Here is a 21054-nt window from a genome sequence, read left to right as displayed (position 1 = left end):
TCAGCACCCGGGGCAAGGCAAGTAATTTGCACCCCCTAACCCGTGGATTTGCGCCCCCTAACCTGTGGATTTGTGCCCCTAACCCTAACCCCCAGATGTTGCGCCCGGTGCGGCCGGCCCCCCCTGCACCCCCCACGCTACGCCACTGCTCGGGTGACATATTGTCAGCGCTGCCTCAGGTCCTAGCTCACAGAGGACCAACGCCAGTTGCTCTATATAAACAAAAGTCTTTATTGTGGTTCATTGTTGGTTTGACATCCGTGGCGCTCAGCGCTACGTCTGAGTCCTTAGACCGGCGAAGCTCCGTCTGACTCCTCCCCGCTCATACACCAGTTCAAGAGCCGAGCTTTGCTCCACCTATCCCGCTCCTCCTTTTGCTCCTTTCTCCTCCGGGTCCTCCTGCCCTCTGGGGTTACCTCCTTCCTACTCTCTTCAGAGGCGGATTCTTCTGACTCCGCCCCACCCTTCTGGCGGGCTTTAGGACCCGGCTCCCAATCCGGGTTTTCTGCTGTCCCGCGCGCCTCCACATTTGAACTTGGCGTGCGCGCCCAGCTGCCTACTTTCCTCCTAACGGCTACACTGCTCCCCCCACTGCTTTCTCCTTCAGGGAGGCTGGCCGGACCTGCTCTTCCCTCCGCCCCTCCACTCTCTGACGGAGGCGTGGTCAGTCCAGCCTCACTCTCTCCTTCTGCAGGAGGCTCTTGTTTTAACCCTTGGGGTTCTTCCCCCCCCGCTACGCTCTGGTGGGGAAGCTACCCCTGATTTCCAGCTGCTGCTTGGAGACTCCCCACTGGCCCCCCTTGCCCTGCCTTTGGGGGCCCCTTTCTGGGAATCCTCTGATTCGCTGGAGAGACTCATGGAATCTCTCTGATCACTGGCATACCCTCCTGAACTCCCCTCAGATTGTTCCCCTTCGCTCTCCATCTCCTCCTTCCCCTGTGGCTCAGTGCCTGAGCCCATGACATCTATCCCCCCCTCGAAGCCCCCCTTCCCCCCTCCCCCTCTCCGGGCGTGGGTTCCGGGCGCTCCAGTTCGTCGGGGGCTAGAGCTGGATACTGTTCGTTGCCCCTGTCGTGCAGCCCTCCCGCTGGCTCCAGCCAGTCCTTACTGTGTTCATCGACGTCTATCTCCTCCTCTTCCATCTCTGTGCATTCCTGCTCAAACCCCTGTTCCTCACCCCACTCGTCCATGTTAGTCCCACCCTCCGATACCTCGGGTGACTCTGCGTGCCAAGGTCCCTTCAACCATTTCCGCCTCCATTGCTCCTCCGGTTGATCGTCCCACCAATAGGAGCGGTCAGTGTCGACCCCCGAACAAGACCCCCTCGGCGTGCTCCCTCCCTGCTCCGCCTCCTCGTCCGACGAGAACCCTCAGAACGTGCTGGTGGAAAGTGTGGGTGTGAAAAGCCAGTCGTCGAAAAAATCAGCTGGCATGGGTTTTTGGGGGAAGAGTGCATGAAACTCGTCCTTGAGATAGTTCTCTTCCAGGGCATAGTCCGGTACCCATCTGTTGGCACTAGCCGGGGTACCCTCCCTGGCGAGGAAATATTCTACTCCCTCCTCCCCCCATCTGGAGTCCAAAATTTCCGTGACTTCGTTGATTGGTGTCACCCTCTGTGACTCCCCTCGCTCAGGTGATTTTCTGCTTGGGGCTGGTGCTGACCCTTGTGCCTGAAACCTGTGTGGTGCTTTGTAGGGTGTGAGCACCGACCTATGAAAGACCGGGTGCATCCTGGAACCCTCCGGAAACGCTAACCTGAAAGCTACTGGATTAATTTGTGCCTCCACTTGGTAAGGCCCCAACTGCTTGTGTCCTAGCTTCTGTTTGGCTAACGATTTGGCCGGCACTGCCTGGACCGCTAGCCATACCCAGTCCTCCACCTGGATATCTTCCCCTACCCTCCTGTGCTTGTCTGCCTGCACTTTGTAGGCGTGTTTGGCTAGTTCCAAATGCCTCCTGAGCTGCTCATGTACCTCCTGTAACTCTGCTGCCAAGTGCTCAGCTCCCCCTCGTGAATCCCCCTCCCCCGTCTTCTCAAACCCCGGGAAGGTTCTGGGATGCCGCCCATTGTTGGCGAAGAACGGTGTCACCCCTGTGGACCCGTGCTTTGTGTTGTTGTAGGCAAACTCGGCCAGCGGCAGGTAGTCCACCCAGGTCGAGGGCTGTTGATTCGCGTAGCATCGTAGATACTGCTGCATGATGGCGTTGACCCTCTCCGCCTGCCCGTTGGTCTGCGGGTGTCGCGCCGACGCTAAGTTGATCTTGACGTTCAGGATGCCCAGGAGCTTCCGCCAGAAACTCGAGATGAACTGGCGCCCCCTGTCAGACAGGATGGACCGTGGCAAGCCGTGAACCCGGAACACGTGGTCTATGAACAGCTTGGCAGTTTGTTCCGCCGTGGCTACCTTCGCGCATGGGATGAAGTGCGCCATCTTGGTGAACAGGTCTACGACCACTAGAACCGCTGTCTTGCCTCGCGAGCTGGGCAAATCCATGACAAAGTCCAGGGCCACCTGCTCCCATGGTTCGAACGGCGTCTGTAGCGGTTCCAGCAGTCCCGCCGGTTTCCTGTGCACTGGTTTGGCTCTTTGGCACGTGTCACACCTGGCGACGTAATCTGCGACCTCCCCTCGCATCTGGGGCCACCAAAAGTCTCTGGCCACCAATTCCACCATCTTTTCCTTGCCAAAGTGTCCAGCTCTGGGCGCGTCGTGCAACTGCTGCAGGACTTTTGCACGGAGGTCATCTCCCGGCACGTAGAGCGCCCCTCTGCGGGTGAGCAGTCCGTCACGTATCTGGAACTCGTCGTCCTTCGCTGTGCCCCTTCGCACCTCCTCCATCTTGGATTGCGCGAATGGATCCGTCCGTAGCGCTCGACGTACCGCGTCCAGGTCGACGGTGGCTGCAGAGCACGTCCACACTGCCGGTGTGAAAATGTGTTTCGCTGCCGCCGGCGCCGCCTCCTCCAGATACTGCGGTTTCCTGGAAAGTGCATCCGCCATGACGTTGTTGTCTCCCGGGATGTACTCTATCTTGAAGTCGAAATCCGCAAAGAACTCCGCCCATCGGATGTGTCTCTGGTTCAGGAACCTCGCCGTGCGCCAGTACTCCAGGTTTTTATGGTCTGTGCGAACTTGCACGGTGTGTCGGGCTCCTACGAGGAAATGCCGCCACGCTTTGAAGGCTGCATGAATGGCCAGCAACTCCCTGTCCCAGATGGTGTAGTTCTGCTCCGACTTGCTGAGCTTCCTGGAGTAAAATGCGCAGGGCCTCCAGTTCTCTTGCGGATCCTGCTGCAACAGGACCGCCCCCACCGCTCTGTCTGATGCGTCAGTCTCAATTCTCAGCGGGTTGCCGGGGTTGACGTGCAGCAGTTGTTCCTCGGACGCGAAAAGACGCTTGAGCCTCTGAAAAGACTGCTCCGCCTGTTCCGTCCAGATGAACTTCTTCTTCTTGGAGCTGAGGGTGTCCGTGATAGCCGCTGTCTCCTTCGCAAATCCCTTAATGAATTTGCGGTAGAAATTGGCGAAGCCGACGAACTTCTGGACTTCCTTCCTGTTACGTGGGCTCTTCCAGTCCAGCACCGAGCGGACTTTGGCGCTGTCCATGGCGAGCCCCTTGTCCGACAGCTTGTATCCCAGGAAATCCACTTCCGTCATGTCGAACTGGCACTTCTCCAGCTTGGCGTAGAGCTTGTGCTCCCGTAGTCTCTGCAGGACCTCCCTGATGTCCTTCTCGTGAGCTCCCTGCGATTCCGAGAAGATCAGGATGTCGTCCAGGAAGCAGACGCACTTCTTGTAGAGGAGCCCCGCCAACACGTGGTGCATAAATTTTTGGAAAGTGTGAGAGCCATTTTGCAATCCGAAAGGCATGACTTTGTATTCATAGGTGCCTAAGGGTGTAAACATGGCCGTCTTCCACTCATCGCCCTCTCGCACGCGTATCAGATTGTATGCGCCTCGCAGATCCAGCTTAGTGAAGATTCTCCCTTTCCTCACCGCCGTCAGCAGATCGTCTATCTTGGGCATGGGGAAGGCAGTGGGCTTTGTCCTCGAATTTAAAATCCTGAAATCCACCACAAGTCTCCGTTGGGGCATGTCTTTCTTCTTCACGAAGAACACTGGACTGCCCCCTACTGCTTTGGATTCTTGGATGAATCCCCGCTTCAAATTGAGGTCTATGAACTCCTTGAGTTCTTGCAATTCGTCCTCAGACATGGAATACAGCTTCCCCGTTGGCAGCTTCGCTCCTGGTAGGAGGTCAATCGTGCAGTCGTAGGGCCGATGAGGAGGTAGCTTGTCAGCTTCCTTCTCGCTTCAAAACCTTGCCTGGCTGGGCCCCAGTGCCTCTGCTTCCAACCAGGCTTGTTCGTTTCCCTGCTGCTCCCCCTCCTGCTGAATTCCCCCTTTAATAATTGCGGAGGCTGCAGTGTGCTTCTGGATCCTCCGGGGACACTCTTTGACCATGTGTTGTGCACTGTCGCACAAGAAACACTTCCTGTTCCCTCTAGGATTTTTCGGCTTGACTGCTCCTGGCGTTAGGGCTCTGGCCGCTGTCTGAGCCTTAGCAACACCCAACTCCATTGGTTCTACTCCCTCCCCCAAAGGAGCCGTGGATTGGGCGCGTCCACTCTCCCTGGGCATGAAAGGAGGTGCTTTGGTCAGTGTGTGTGCTAAGGGACCCTCATCTCTGTTCCATGGGCGTTCCTCCATTCTCACTCCTATTGTGAGTGCTCTCTGAACCACCTCTGCAGTGGTGCTAGGTCTATCGCCCCTGGCCAGCTCATCTTTCACGGAAGCGTTTAGCCCCTCCCAGAAGAGATCTCGTACAACCACAGAGTCCTTTTCCCAACGCAGCGTATTCACCAACGCAAAAAATCTGGCATGGTATTGTCTTACTGTTGCCTTCCCCTGCCGTAAACCGTGCATCTGCTTTCTAGCCACATTGACATCAGTGGTTGATTGGAAACAAGCGTCCATAGCCTTCAAAAAGGCTTCCGCATTCTGGAGGGCTGGATGATTGTCGTGCCATAAATTGCGCAGCCAGGATCTTGCTTCTCCATGCAAGTGTGTTATGATAAATCCTACTTTCTCCTCCTCATCCCTAAAGTCCTTCCGAAGCAGCTTGAGCGCGTAAATTACATCTGCTCGGAAATTAGGATACTGCTGCAGGTCTCCGTCAAAATGGGCTACTAGGCTGCCCCCCCTCTTTGCAAGAGCAATCCCCTCTGTTGCTCTGGGTCCCGGCAGCCCCTCCTTGCCCAATCTTTCCCACCTGGTCTGCAGATCCTCGCAGAACTTCGCTGCTTCCTCCTCTCTCTTCCTGGAAACTTCCAGTTCTGCGTAAAGCGCCTCAACTGCTTTTTCCAGCTGTTGCATCTTCCCTTCTGAAGTCATCTTTGTCTCTCTTTGTGAGCTCGCAAAACACCAAGTCTTGCCCCTCGCTGCGCCAACTCGCGCTGCTAGGGTTAAAATTTGGAGACGGAGCTTACTGTCAGCGCTGCCTCAGGTCCTAGCTCACAGAGGACCAACGCCAGTTGCTCTATATAAACAAAAGTCTTTATTGTGGTTCATTGTTGGTTTGACATCCGTGGCGCTCAGCGCTACGTCTGAGTCCTTAGACCGGCGAAGCTCCGTCTGACTCCTCCCCGCTCATACACCAGTTCAAGAGCCGAGCTTTGCTCCACCTATCCCTCTCCTCCTTTTGCTCCTTTCTCCTCCGGGTCCTCCTGCCCTCTGGGGTTACCTCCTTCCTACTCTCTTCAGAGGCGGATTCTTCTGACTCCGCCCCACCCTTCCGGCGGGCTTTAGGACCTGGCTCCCAATCCGGGTTTTCTGCTGTCCCGCGCGCCTCCACATTTGAACTTGGCGCGCGCGCCCAGCTGCCTACTTTCCTCCTAACGGCTACACTGCCCCCCCACTGCTTTCTCCTTCAGGGAGGCTGGCCGGACCTGCTCTTCCCTCCGCCCCTCCACTCTCTGACGGAGGCGTGGTCAGTCCAGCCTCACTCTCTCCTTCTGCAGGAGGCTCTTGTTTTAACCCTTGGGGTTCTTCCCCCCCGCTACGCTCTGGTGGGGAAGCTACCCCTGATTTCCAGCTGCTGCTTGGAGACTCCCCACTGGCCCCCCTTGCCCTGCCTTTGGGGGCCCCTTTCTGGGAATCCTCTGATTCACTGGAGAGACTCATGGAATCTCTCTGATCACTGGCATACCCTCCTGAACTCCCCTCAGATTGTTCCCCTTCGCTCTCCATCTCCTCCTTCCCCTGTGGCTCAGTGCCTGAGCCCATGACACATATGCTTCAGGTTACATACGCTTCAGGTTACAGACTCCACTAACCCAGAAATAGTGCTTCAGGTTAAGAACTTTGCTTCAGGATAAGAACAGAAATCGTGCTCCAGCGGCGCAGCGGCAGCAGGAGGCCCCATTAGCTAAAGTGGTGCTTCAGGTTAACAACAGTTTCAGGTTAAGAACGGACCTCAGAACGAATTAAGTACTTAACCTTGAGGTACTATTGTATAGGGTTTTAAAATACATTTTGAAGTGAGTGCACCAGCAAAGGATTGGATCCTCCTGTTTACCAGCTTGCAAGGTGTGAAGTCTGATCGTTATTGTACCTCCCCAAGTGGCTTCCGAGGCCTGGATCCTTGGATTCCAAGGCCTGTGAAAGGCCTGATTTTGTCAAGATTTGGGCCTCATTTGAATCTGGTGCACAGCTCTGGCTATTAACCTTTGCTACTGTACTTCGACATGAATTACAGTGGTGCCCCGCAAGACTAATGCCTCGCAAGACGAAAAACTCGCTAGACGAAAGGGTTTTGCGGTTTTTGAGCTGCTTCGCAAGACGAATTTCCCTATGGGCTTTCTTCGCAAGACGAAAATGTCTTGCAAGTTTGTTTCCTTTTTCTTCACACCGTTAATACAGATGCGACTTGACTTCAAGGAGCAACTCATAGAACGCAGTGTGGTAGCCTTTTTTGAGGTTTTTGGTGTTTTTTGAAGCTTTTCCAAAACTTTTCCGACACCGTGCTTCGCAAGACGAAAAATTCACTAGACGAAAAAACTCGCGGAACGAATTTTGTCTTGCGAGGCACCACTGTAGAGTATTTGGATGACCATGCCATTAACTCTATTTTTTAAAAAACTATTTTTTATTAACAGGCCAGTCAAATCACATTAATTTCAAATCACCTTAATTCCAAATTATACAGCCATTTTTTTTAAATTTTTGTTGGGGGTACCCATACTTCAAGCTCCGAAAGGGATCCAAACATCACTCTTGCTGCTGCCTTAATTACACAGTTCTGTCCAGATAGTCTCTTTGTTATTTTCCTCATCTTCTTGTTGTTATCATATATTCCTTTCTTTGTGATATAATCTTTGAATAAGATTGTGGCACCTTTATTCTTTTTAAGAGGGATTCAAGGGAACTTACCAGGAATAAGTGATAGGCTCACATGAGCTTGCAATCAGTTACCTGCTGTGCGTGAGAAGTGGAATGTAAACTCTACTAAGTAAAGGAACTTGCTAGAGCAAGTTAGGAAGGATATTAACAAACAATATATCCTCTCCTGCCGCCCTGACCATTCCCACAATACTGAACTGCTTGGAAGGCTAAATGCAGACTGAACCAGAGAGAGCAAATAGAGATACTAAAACAGACCAGACTGTAACAAATGAATTAATAATAAGAGATGTACCATATTTTTTATTGTTGTAAGTTGTTTTTAATGTTGTTTTTTACCTCTTTAACATGGCCGGGGGTGAAGGGCAGGTACCAGTAATAATAATAATAAAATGTTTAGAAACAGAGCTGTACAGGTAAAAAAAGCTGGATCTCAGGTCTGCCGAACACCCACAGTTTCTGTCTTGCTTGCCCTTCCATTGCAAAAGCCAAGGGCAGCTGACAGCATTCCAACCGCATATTGCACTAACATGCAGGGCACAGAATCCGGCCTGTGATGCAACTGGCCTCTCTGATGCTGCTTGCTCCCCAGCTAGAGAGAAGATGGACAAAGCAAGAACAAGGCCCAGGATCTGCTATGCATGGCACTCTGCGGTGTGCACTAGAAGACCTGCTGCCTGCCAAAGTACTTAGGAAGGTAGAACAATCATCAAACTCTGCCTAAGCCAGCTTTCAAATCCTCATTTTCACCTCCAGGAAAAAGGTGTGGAGGAAAAAATGGTGGCTGCTGGATGGTGGTGGCAGGGGCATCGCAAGGTGTGTGTGTGGAGTGTGGTGCGCCCCGGGTGTCATGCCTGGGGGTGTGTGTGACAAAATCTCCCTGGCCAGATCGGCATGGCGGCGCTCCCACCCCCAGTGGGCGGATGTTCATGATTGGTGCGGTTGCCGTGAAAATCTGCCCGCTGATTGTGCAAATACGCTCGGCGAGCGGTGCTGGCCGCTGGGGATGCACCTGCTGGCTGGCGGCACTCACAACCCTGGTGGCCAACGCCGCACGCCAGGCATATTTGCATGGTTGGCAGGCGGTGCAGCCACCCCCAGGAGGTTCGGTGCACCCATGTGGGCAGATCGCCCCACCTCTGTGGGTGGATCACACCGCCCCCAGGTGCATGTCATGTTTGCCGCTCCGGGTGCCCAAGCGGTTTCCTCTGCCACTGGGTGGCGGCGACAAGAGTGTGTTTATTTCTTCTAAGTGCCCAAGGGAAGTGTGCTTAAGGATACCATGAGGTGGTGCAAACTGCGGTGCTGTATCTATGGGTGCGTTCAAAAATATGCATAGACAATGGCAATGGAATACTGTATATGAAGAAAGGCTCATATACACACAAGGCTACAGTCCCAGGTCCTGTGGTAATGTTTGTGCAGGAACAGGCACCCATGGAAAATCCGTTCAGATTCATGAAAGCTGATTAGGAGCTCCATGCCTCCAGTGAAATGAGGAAGAGCCTCAATTTTTCACCACTCTGAACATGGTGCGCAATGGGAATTAAGGAATCACTGAAGCTGAGTTTATTTGCAAAGACAGCAGCCAGCATTTAAAATCATGTTTCTTTAGTTCTTCACAGGATTTATAGGTGGCGCTACAACACAATCATCAGGGTGTCTTACAATATTAAAGAAGAAGGGATGCAATTTTTCATCTAGAGTAATTGTATGAATGTTTAATCAGAAGGAATTTCTACTGAGTTCCATGGTGCTTAATCCACAAGAGGTGTTGGTAGGATTTCAGCCTTCACCGTTACGTGTGTCTTCATCCACACTCTACCATTTGTTGTTGCAGTTTTCTTCGGCACAGCAGCGTTTCTCATGTTCAATTTTATCTGCATGATTTCTCCATTTGGTTTCACATCTGGAATTATCTACATAACAGTCCTTGGTTATTTTCACCACTCTGCCATCTGGGATTGTGGAGAGAAGAAGGCATATTTGTGTTACTTATGAGGTATTTCCTAATACAGTGGTATCTCGGGTTACGTTCTGGAGGTCTGTTCTTAATTTGAAACTGTTCTTAATCTGAAGCACCACTTTAGCTAATGGGGCCTCCTGCGGAGTCTGTAACCTGAAGCCTCTGTAACCCAAGGTACCACTGTACCTGTGCTACTGTCAGGATCACCTGGTGTAAGACCCATCTCACATTTTTTGTATATAGTGCATTAGGAATGGACCACCCAGTGATTTCAGCAATGGAGAGTCAGATCTGCTGATACATACTTTGCTGTTCAGTTTTGAATCTTGCTAGTTTGCCACACCAGAGTGAGACAGAATGTTGGGAAGGTGTGACAGAATACAGCAGAACCAGCCTTCTTTATAACACCATTTGCGGAGGATAAGGGTCAGTTGGGCCCAGGGCTTTTCAGGTTCTTCCTGAGCCCAGCTGTCATTCCTGCTTGGATGGCCTGTTGTATTGCTGCTCAAATCAGTTTACACGTAGTAGTTTGCACCCTATTCCACTAGATAATAATAATGATAATAATGATAATGATAATGATGATAATAATAATGATAATGATAATATTTATACCCCACCCATTTGGCTGGGTTCCCAACAAAGTGCCAGCCCAAGACATTTTTCTGCCTGAGGTGAACCACAGAACAACTCCCCTTGGGAACTGTAGTTTGTTAATGGTCCATGGGGTCACGAAGCGTCGGGCATGACTAAATGACTAAACAACAAGGGTGAACCACCCTGTTCATCTTCAGATGAAGGGCAGCATACAAATTTAATAATACTAATAATATAAGGCAATTATTCACCTTCCTGCTACTTTTTCTTTAGTGAACCTTAAAAAGGCTATTGAAATGAACGGGTTGGAGATAGCATCCCCTGCACAATTCCCTTTCAGCTGAATACCTTCTGCAACACACACACACACACACACACAAACACACACACACACTTTTCCCCTCAGTTGGATGGTGCAGGGAGAGAAAGAGTAGAGAGTGTGTGAGTGAGGGGCAAGGCCTCTGTTGAGGTGCCCAGTGGGAAGCGAGGGGTCACTGAGTGGGGTGCATATATCTGCGCAGGAGATGGGGGCGTTGTCAAGATAGAGGTGGCTTTTAATTGCATTGAGGGACCAGACCATATCCCGATTTGCATCACCGGGATGTTGGAGGATATTCCATTAACATAACAAAAACTACCATAGAGATACTGACATTTTCAAAAGTAGGGGCTCCACAGTACTTAGCTAATTCAAAACCACCGACGTAGAGGATTGCAACTATGCAATCTGTGCCTATGCATATATACTGAGAAGAAAGTGCTACTGAGGTTGGGTTGCTGGTGGCAATGGCAGCTGCTCCTGCTCCTGGAGGGGCAGGAGGCTCCCCCTCTATAGCAGGACCCCAAATTAGCGCTCAGGGAAGGCAGATCCTTCCTGGCGCCTGGCCCTGCTGCCCAGCACCCAAGTTCAGGAAGGCGGCAGCTGGGGATTAAAGAAGAAGGGCAAGGAGCAGCAGCAGCCAATCTTGGCTGCTGCTCTCGCCCCAGTGGCAGAGTGGGCAGGGGTTTCAGGAGTGAGCCAGTCCTCAGCGCACTGTCTGGAAGAGGGAGAGAACAGCTGGAGGGAGAGAAGTTGCGAAAAGGAGGCAGTGCAAGAGCACACTGCTGGTGGGGAGGCTGTGCCACACAACAGCCCTTCGGCGAATAGCAGACACAGCAGTTGGCCTTGCCCCGCCCCTGTAAGCTCACCCAGCCAATGCTATAGACCACGGCAGCGTAAAAAAACAACACCCTAGTGGTGGGATTTTGCTGCTCCTGGGTCCTGCTCTATTCTGCTGCTTGAGGCATTCTCCTCAGTCTACCTCATGGCAGGGGGGCTCTGGGGCCTCAGACTATTTGCACATGACTGCCTGTGGTGGACAGGAACAGAGGTATAAATTGGTGTCGCCACATACAGGTGCATACACACACACGCACAGAGAAGAAGCACGCTGCAAGTTCTCCTTACCTTTGTACTCTTTCTCAATAAAGCACCCACCATCATCCCCCACTGAGCAGATTCCTCCTGGAGGATAGCATGGCAGTCCTGGCTTCTCCATTACGCAGCTTTGGCAGTTGATTCCACGCACTGTGAAACATAGAACTTTTACTCTCTGTGCAGACGGCAGCAAATCCGTCCATTAATAATGTGGCGGATGTGCTCCCGCCAACCGCCCCCAATTAAATATAGTGCATCCTCCTCACGGTACACCAATTACATGAATTTCTGCAATTTACCAATAAACCAACCCTTTTAATTAACCGGACTTGTGTGTTATCAGCTGCCACTCACACAGAAACTGCTCCTTTTATCCCTCCCACCCCCAAATGTGCTGTTCCTCCCCACTCTGTGGCTAGCTGGCTCCGTAGTCCATCAGAGAGAGGCTTCAGCACTCTGCTGGGTTTCCGAGGGACTCCACCACCGGACTCTGGTCTGGCTCTGCTGTCCATCACACAGACATACATGGGCTTTAGTGGAACGTTCGCTGTGGAAAACTGTCTCTTAAAAATCTTAATCCATTGTGCTTAAATTAATGATGGAATCCATTGTACTAGAATGGCATTGCATCTGAGAGCCACTAGGATCACAGAACTGTGGCGCCGGAAGGGATCCTCGTGGGTCATCTAAGACCATTGATGCAACTGGCTCAGTTTTGTCTACACTGACTCTTCACAGCCTTTCACAGACCTATCTTTTACTAACTGAGGTTACTGTATTTTTCGCTCTATAAGACACAGCAGACCACAAGACGCAGCTAGTTTTTGGAGGAGGAAAACAAGAAAAAAATTAATCTGTATCTCAGAAGCCAGAACAGCAAGAGGGATCGCTGCGCAGTGAAAGCAGCTATCCCTCTTGCTGTTCTGGCTTCTGTGATAGCTGCACAGCCTGCATTCACTCTATAAGATGCACACACATTTCCCCTTACTTTTTAGGAGGGGAAAAAGTGAGTCTTATAGAGCAAAAAATACGGTAGGTTGCAGGTATTTGTGACAGTGAGTTTCATACATATATATAGTGCACAATGTGTTCGCTGTTGTTATCTTTCATTCACAATGTGCATCTTGTGTCTTTATAGTCACATAATAATGGCACATCACCCTTGGCTCCCCTGGGGGGACGAGAAATTGAGAGGCATAAATAATCAATAAAATAAATGTGTGTGTGCGCTGCACACATTTTTTCCCCTCCAAGTTACTATAATTGTCATTTACAATATGACCGCACACATCCTTCCTTTGTTTCCAGTTCAGAAAGTCGAGTGGGATTTGTCACTGTTGAAGAAATTGAGAGTGCAGGTAATCTACATGCAAACCTTCCTCTTGCAGGTGGGACTTACATTCTGCGCTGACTCCAAAGGAAACACTTGCCAAAAGCCAAGTAAGAGCCACCCATGGCCCCCAAGGCCCTGGGAAGATGTTGCACCCCATGGGATGGCTTTCTGGAACAAAGAGTGTGAAGTTGACTTCTTCTCTGGCCCTTCTGGGGTCAGGGCGGTTCAGGCAGGGCTCCTCTCAGAGCACAAGTTGCACCCAGCAAGAGGCTAGGCAAAGTAAGGAACACACAGGGAGTGGCTCTGTAAGACTCCTCTGCTCATGTGGCCTTCTGGAGTTGAAAGTTGTTGAGGGTGGAGTTGAAAGCCTCCGGACAACTGCAGGGCTGCTGTTGCTGCAGGAAGCTGACCAGCAAACCCCAATTGCTGTAGCAACAGCCAATCCTAAGCAGCCTTTGCTGCATACACCAATCACCCACCCAATCACCAGTGACAAGCTGCTGCTTGCGGCTGAAACAAATTGCCCGTCCCCCCTCTGCACTATCCATGTATAAGACAACCCCTGATTTTTAACATACAAAAAACCCTCGTATTATACACGGAAAAGTACTGTATTGAATTAATTTAATAGTTCATGTCAATCAGCAATGGATGTGCCAAAAGCTGAAATGGAATGTTATCCTAGCATAAGCTCAAAGAGCAGTGTGTCTTGACCCTTGTCCATATCGTTCTGCTCCAGGCGCAAAGCATTAAAAGGCAAAGGGTATATCTGCTATATCAAAAGGAACAAAGTACATCTCCTTCTGCCCACTTCATCCTACCTTGGGATAAGGAAGTTCTTCCTCCAGGCTGGTAATGACCTAAGTCTCACTGCATGTGTCTTGTGCTGTTGAGCACGTGTCCCACTTCTGGGCTCCCCAAAGGCATCAGGCTGGCCAGTGTGAGTACAAAATGCTAAACTAGGAAGCCTTTTATCTGATCCACCAGGGCTCTTTTAATGTTACTAATAGGACTGTACTAAGACCCCACAATCTCACACCCTCCAACATGTCCCTGCAGAAAACTTGCATGTACGTCTTCTGGACTGTGCTTCTGTGCAAGTCATATGACCTTCAGGAGAACACGGAACCAAAAAATGCACATTTCCGAGTGTCATGCTGTCACATGAGAGCATGACACTGCAAAACAGGATGTCCTGATTTAATTGGGACAGTTGAATAGTTTGTGATTTGCCCTGTGACCCCCACCCCTGAAACTGTGGCCCTTGGGTTGGGCCAGTTCACCCTGTGCTGCCCTGGTGCTACCTGAATCTATGTCTCCAGCAGTTCAGGGGCAGATCTAAGTGTTTCTGGTGGGGTTTTAGTGTCAGGAGCTCGCCCTACACTCGACTAGGACCCTGGCAGAGACACATGCCCGACTGGCATGTTCTCTCCCTCCTGGTCTTTCATTCAGGAGCTTCATAAGCTTACTTCTGCCCGAACATCACAGAGACCGATGCCAACAGACATCGGCACACTTAGGGATCGCAGAGTCTTCGAAGCTTGCGTAACAGACCTCAGCAACTCAGCATTTTGGCTAATCTACTTTATTTACACATAAACACACGCAGAGCACTGCAACATGGCTCCCTCTCTCTCTAGCGTCAAACAGCAAAGATAAAAAACAAAGGACAATAGTCCCCCTTCACGGAACACAGTGACACAAATATCCTGTCTCCATCACTTCCCACTCTGTGGAGTCAAAACATACACCATCATGTGATAGACAAAAATCCAATGACTGCAATCACGGAGGAGGAATTCTAACATTTAGAACCCTATTTAAACATACTGTTTAAGTGGGTGGACCGGCACTGCACAGCATTTGATCCTCCGATTCACCAGCTGGGAAGGCAGGATCCTGCACACTGCTGTTCCTTCCCAAGTTTTGTCCAAGGCCTGGATCCCACTGAATAGACCTGATCTTTCTCAGGCTTTGGGCCTCAGCTGAATCTGGTGCGCAGCCCTAGTTATTAAGCTTTGCTAATATACTTTGACATGGATGTACTCTCTGAAGCAGCCTGCTCCCCGGCTAGAGAGACTACGGACAAAGTCACATGGACGATGGAGCCAGCTTGTTTCCTCCTGCCCCGGAGGATAGAACTTGAACCAATGGCTTTAGGTAAAGGAGATTCCAGCTAAGCACCAGCAGAACTTCCTGACAACAAAAGCACTTGGACAGTGGAGCAGTCTCCCTTGGGAGCTTGGGGACTCTCCTCCTTGGAGGTTCGATGGCCATCATGGATGCTTCAGTTGACATTCCTGCACTGCAGGGGGTTGGGCACTATGAACCCCCCAGGGTCCCTTCCACCTCTACAATTCTATGATACTAAATCAAGAGCAAGGTTTGTGGGCTGGTTATGCATTGCACTTTGCAGTGTCCACTAGAAGAACTGCTGCCTGCCAGTGTACATGTGAAGGCAGAACAATAATCAAACTCTGCATAAGCCAGCTTTCAAATCCTCATTTTCACCTCCAGGAAAAAGGTACGTTGTGGAGGAAAAATATGGTGGCAGCTGCTAGATGGTGGTGGTAGTGGCTGCAGCAGTTTGTTTTTGTTTTTCTAAGCGCCCAAGGGAAGTGTTTGTGTTGCTGCTAGGGCAGGGGTCAGCAACCTTTTTCAGCCATGGGCTGGTCCACCGTCCCTCAGACCATGTGGTGGGCCAGACTATATATTTTTTTTGAGGGGGGGGGAATGAACAAATTCCTGTGCCCCACAAATAACCCAGAGATGCATTTTAAATAAAAGGACATTCTACTCATGTAAAAACACGCTGATTCCCAGACCGTCCGTGGGCCGGATAGAGAAGGCGATTGGGCCCTAGGTTGCCTACCCCTTCGCTAAGGATACCGCGAGGTGGCGCAAACTGCGGTGCTGTATCTATAGGTGCGTTCAAAAAATATGCATAGAGAATGGCAATGGAATACTGTATATGAAGAAAGGCTCATATACACACAAGGCTACAGTCCCAGGTCCTGTGGTAATGTTTGTGCAGGAACAGGCACCCATGGAAAATCCATTCAGATTCATGAAAGCTGATTAGGAGCTCCATGCCTCCAGTGAAATGAGGAAGAGCCTCAACTTTTCACCACTCTGAACATGGTGCACAATTGGAATTAAGGAGTCACCGAAGATGAGTGTATTTGCAAAGACAGCAGCCAGCATTTAAAAACATGTACTTAGTTCTTCACTGGATTTCTAGGTGGCGCTACAACACAATCATCAGGGTGTTTTTACAGTCTTAAATAAATATTAAGATTCTGACCATTTGTACAGATAAATATTTTCAATAATATGCTCTGTGATTTGTCAATTATATTCTATTATCTATCTATTTTTTATTAGAAACAATTTCCAAATCTAGCCGATACACATTAGAAGTAGGGATGCAATTTTTATCTAGCGCAATCACATGCATGTTTAATCAGAAGGAAATTCTACTGAGTTCCACAAGAGGTGTTGGTAGGATTTCAGCCTTAACTGTTATGCTTGTCATCACCCACACTCTACAGTGTTTTGTTGCAATAGTCTTGGTCGGTACAGCAGCGCACCTCGTGTTCAATTTCATCTTCGGGAGATGTCCAATTGGTTTCACATCTGGTACCATTTATATAACAGTTCTTTATTCTTTTCAGCAATTTGCCATCTGGGATTGTGGAGAGAAGAGGGAGTCTTTGTGTTACTTATGAGGTATTTCCTAATACCTGTGCTACTGTCAAGATCACCTGGTGTAAGAACCATCTCATTTTTGTGTGTATAGTGCATTTGGGTTGGACCACCCAGCGATTTCAGCAATGGAGAATCAGATCCGCTGATACATACTTTGCCGTTCAGTTTTGAATCTTGCTAGTTTGCCACACCAGAGTGTGACAGAATGTTGGGAAGGTGTGACAGATTACAGCAGAACCAGCCTTCTCTATAAGACCATTTGCGGAGGATAAGGGTCAGTTGGGGCCAGGGTTTTTCCTGGAGTCTCAATATGGAGTTTGAAATAGTGGGTTGAGCCCAGCTGTCTTCTCTGCTCACATGGCCTGCTACACTGCCACTCAAGTAGTTTGCTAAGTTGTAGTTTGTTAAGTGTGAACCACCCTGTGACCTTCAGACAAAGAGCAGTATACAAACTCAATAATAATAATAATAATAATAATAATAATAATAATAATAATAATAAAATAAAAATAATAAAGCAATTAATCACCTTGATGCCACAGTTTCTTCAGTGAACTTTAAAAAAAGGTATTGAATTGAAAGGATTGGAGATAACATCCCTTGCGCAACTGACTTTCAAGATCACCTGACTTGTTTGTTTTTTGCCCAGTTCTCTAATCTGTCATGGTCGTTTTGATCACACTTCAAAACGACCTTGACAGATTAGAGAACTGGGCAAAAACAAACAAGATGAATTTTAACAGGGAGAAATGTAAAGTATTGCACTTGGGCAAAAAAAATGAGAGGCACAAATACAAGATGGGTGACACCTGGCTTGAGAGCAGTACATGTGAAAAGGATCTAGGAGTCTTGGTTGACCACAAATTTGACATGAGCCAACAGTGTGACGCGGCAGCTAAAAAAGCCAATGCAATTCTGGGCTGCATCAATAGGAGTATAGCATCTAGATCAAGGGAAGTAATAGTGCCACTGTATTCTGCTCTGGTCAGACCACACCTGGAGTACTGTGTCCAGTTCTGGGCACCACAATTCAAGAAGGACACTGACAAACTGGAACGTGTCCAGAGGAGGGCAACCAAAATGGTCAAAGGCCTGGAAACGATGCCTTATGAGGAACGGCTAAGGGAGCTGGGCATGTTTAGCCTGGAGAAGAGGAGGTTAAGGGGTGATATGATAGCCATGTTCAAATATATAAAAGGATGTCACATAGAGGAGGGAGAAAGGTTGTTTTCTGCTGCTCCGGAGAAGCGGACACGGAGCAATGGATCCAAACTACAAGAAAGAAGATTCCACCTAAACATTAGGAAGAACTTCCTGACAGTAAGAGCTGTTTGACAGTGGAATTTGCTGCCAAGGAGTGTGGTGGAGTCTCCTACTTTGGAGGTCTTTAAGCAGAGGCTTGACAACCATATGTCAGGAGTGCTCTGATGGTGTTTCCTGCTTGGCAGGGGGTTGGACTCGATGGCCCTTGTGGTCTCTTCCAACTCTATGATTCTATGATTCTATGAACTGCTACACACACACACACACACACACACACACACACACACACACACTTCCCCACTCTCTTTTTCTTTCCTTTGCATTTTTCCATTCTTCCTCTTCCCTACCTTTTATTTTCCTCTCTCCCTCCCTCTCTCTTTCTTTCTGTGGTGTCCTCTTTCCTGGTCATTACTACTATTATTATTGGTGTTGTTTCAATGCACCTTTCCCTACTGGTTTCCTGTTTGCTTGTTTTTGTCTGTGTCTTTTGTATTTGATTATGTGAGTTAAGTGAGTTTCTAATGGGTGAAGTAGGGTGGTTGAGTGTGCGGTCACTGCTGTCAGCCTCCCCCTGACCCTGTAAGATCACCCGGCCTGGGCTATTTACCTAAGCAGCAGGTAAACACACCATAGCGGTAGGATTTGCCACTCCTGGATCCTGCCAGATGCCACTGCTTGAGGCAGTTGCCTCAGCTCGGCTCATGGCGGGGCCAGCTCTGCTTGAACAGAAGCCACAATGTTCAACCTTTTAGAGAACTAATGCATTCTGCAGTGTTGTTTACAGCTACATGCACCATTTTCACACAAGGCCTCAGACTCTTTGTACATGATTGCCTGTGGTGGACAGGGACGGGTACGTGTCGCCAAGTATAAGCTAGAGTATACTTTTTCAAAAAGTAAAAACTGGGACACCACAAGCTTTCTTTTTAAGGAAACCTCCAAGATTGTCCAGCCTTTCTTTTTTTTAAGGAAAACCTGAAACCCCAAAGTCATTGAGCTCAAAAAACTCAATTTTTCCATTTGCCTTGCCTAAGATCCAGGACAAAGCGGAAATTCTCCTTGGACGTCAATTCTGCCTTTGAAATTCAAGCAATGTCCGGTAAAATCCAGATGTATGGCAGCCCTGGTATACAAACACGCACACAAATGGGAAAGAAACACTCTGCAATGTCTCCTTACCTTTATACTGTCTCTCGGCTAAGCACCCCCCATGATCAACTCTGCAGTATGTTGTTGCTGGAAAGCACCGTGACCCTGGCTCCTCGATTCTGCACCGTCGGCAGGTTATTCCATGTGCTATGAAAGAGAGAATGTTGACTCTCCTTGCAGACATACATGGGCTTGAGTGGGGCGTTCACTGTGGGAAACTGTCTCTTTAAAATTTAAACCCATAGTTCTAAAAATTAATGATGGAATCCGCTGTACTTGTAAAGGCATTGCGGCTGGGAGCCACCAGGATCAAAGAACAGTAGAGATGGAAGGGGCCCACCAAGGGTCATCTAGTCCAACCCCCTACAATGCAGAATTGTGCCTGGGGTGTGTGTGTCAGTTCCCAAAGGATCCCTAATGGCGGACAAATAGAGCAGATCAAAATCTGAGAGAAGTACAGTGGGAGCATCACTGCACACTCTATCCCTGTGATTGGGATATCTTTGACAATTTGTAACCTGCCCTGGGTCCTGCTGGTGATGACAAACATGCTGAAAAAAATGATTGCCAATGATTAAAATGGAAGCAACAAGCTCTGGAAAAGAAGTAAATAATGGATGTAGGCAAATACATGATCTCTGGACAATGGTGGGCAGGGGAAGGGGAGAAATGGGTATCTTTTATGCCACTGTAGCTTCTACTATTTATTCTAAGACCAGCTCAGTTTTGTCTTCACTGACTGACTCTTCACAGTCTTTCCCAGACCTATCTTTTACTAACTGAGGTTAAATGTAAAGGTAAAGGTACCCCTGACCATTAGGTCCAGTCGTGGCTGACTCTGGGGTTGCGGCGTCCATCTTGCTTTATTGGCCGAGGGAGCCGACGTACAGCTTCTGGGTCATGTGGCCAGCATGACTAAGCCGCTTCTGGCGAACCAGAGCAGTGCACGGAAACACTATTTACGTTCCTGCCGCAGCGGTACCTATTTATCTACTTGTACTACTTTGATGTACTTTCGAACTGCTAGGTGGGCAGGAGTAGGGACAGAGCAACGGGAGCTCACCCAATCGTGGGGATTTGAACCGCCAACCTTCTGATCGGCAAGCCCAAGAGGCTCTGTGGTTTAACCCACAGCACCACCCACGTCCCTGAGAAAGGGGGCAGGTATTTGTAAACACAATTTCAGTGCACTCTGGCACTCGTCACGGTGCCCCGTTTTGCCAGAAGCGGTTTAGTCCTGCTGGCTACACGGCCCGGAAAGCTGTCTGTGGACAAATGCCAGTTCCCATGGCCTGAAAGTGAGATGAGCACTGCAACCCCATAATCGCCTTTGACTGGGGTCTTTTACCTTCCCCAGGTATTTGTGAGGGTGAGTTTCACATATATTGTATAATGTGTTCACTGTTGTTATCTTTCATTTATGACATGCATCTTGTGCCTTCATAGTAAAATAAAAACAGTACATCACCCTTGGCTCGCTTGGAAGAGAAGTTTAAAAGTGTAAATAATCAATAAAATAAACATATGCGTGTGCTGCACACATTTTCTCTAAGTTACTATAATTATCATTTAGAATATGACCTCACACATCCTTCCAGGGAAGATGTAGATAATCTAACTAATCAATAACATAAATATATGTGCGCACTGCATACAGTCTTCTCTCCAAGTTAATTATTATTTAGAATATGACCTTACACATCCCTCCTTCGTTTCCAGTTCAAAAAAGCAGATTGGGATTTGTCACTGTTAAAGTATATAAAGTATAAAGTTGAAATACATGTGAATCTTCCTCTTGCAGGTGGGACTTACCTCCTGGGCTGAGCCCAAAGAAAACACAGGCTGCCAAAAGCCAAGTAAGAGCCACCCATGGCTCCCAAGAGCTGCACCCCATGGGATGGCTTTCTGGAACAAAGAGAGTGAAGTTGACTTCTTCTCCGGCCCTTCTGGAGGGATCAGACAGGGCTCTTGGAAAGCATGTAGCAGCTTCCCCCAGCAAGAAGTTATTCAAAGTAAGGAACAGTCTGACCAATAATGGCTATATAAGGTCAGATGGGACCATTTTGGCTCCTCGGATTATCTAATCCTGCTGGACATGAAAGCTCTGGGGGTGGACTTGAAAGCTTCCCACCACCTGCAGGGCTACTGCTGTAAAAGAACTGGCCAGCAAGTCCCCATAACCTGCAGACTTCCCCAGTCATGCGAGGAGGAAGGAACC

The 21054-nt window shown here is 49.2% G+C and overlaps 2 long non-coding RNA genes across 2 annotated transcripts; both read right to left on the bottom strand.

Annotated features, from left to right (window-relative positions):
* Nucleotides 1-9024: 9024 nt before the first annotated feature.
* Nucleotides 9025-13040, bottom strand: LOC309525365. The gene is made up of 3 exons (XR_014216184.1): nucleotides 12783-13040; nucleotides 11414-11533; nucleotides 9025-9361 (listed from the first exon to the last, which is right to left on the bottom strand). It is a non-coding gene; the product is annotated as an uncharacterized lncRNA (long non-coding RNA).
* A 3107-nt stretch (nucleotides 13041-16147) lies between these two features.
* On the bottom strand, nucleotides 16148-20852 carry LOC309525373. Its single transcript, XR_014216193.1, has 3 exons — nucleotides 20649-20852; nucleotides 18867-18983; nucleotides 16148-16401 (listed from the first exon to the last, which is right to left on the bottom strand). It is a non-coding gene; the product is annotated as an uncharacterized lncRNA (long non-coding RNA).
* Between the last annotated feature and the right edge of the window lie 202 nt (nucleotides 20853-21054).

Source organism: Podarcis vaucheri, assembly GCF_965113315.1.
Source record: "Podarcis vaucheri genome assembly, chromosome: 2".
Classification (NCBI taxonomy): domain Eukaryota; kingdom Metazoa; phylum Chordata; class Lepidosauria; order Squamata; family Lacertidae; genus Podarcis; species Podarcis vaucheri.
The sequence above is the reverse complement of the archived record's forward strand: the minus strand, read 5'-3'. Positions and strand labels throughout refer to the sequence as shown.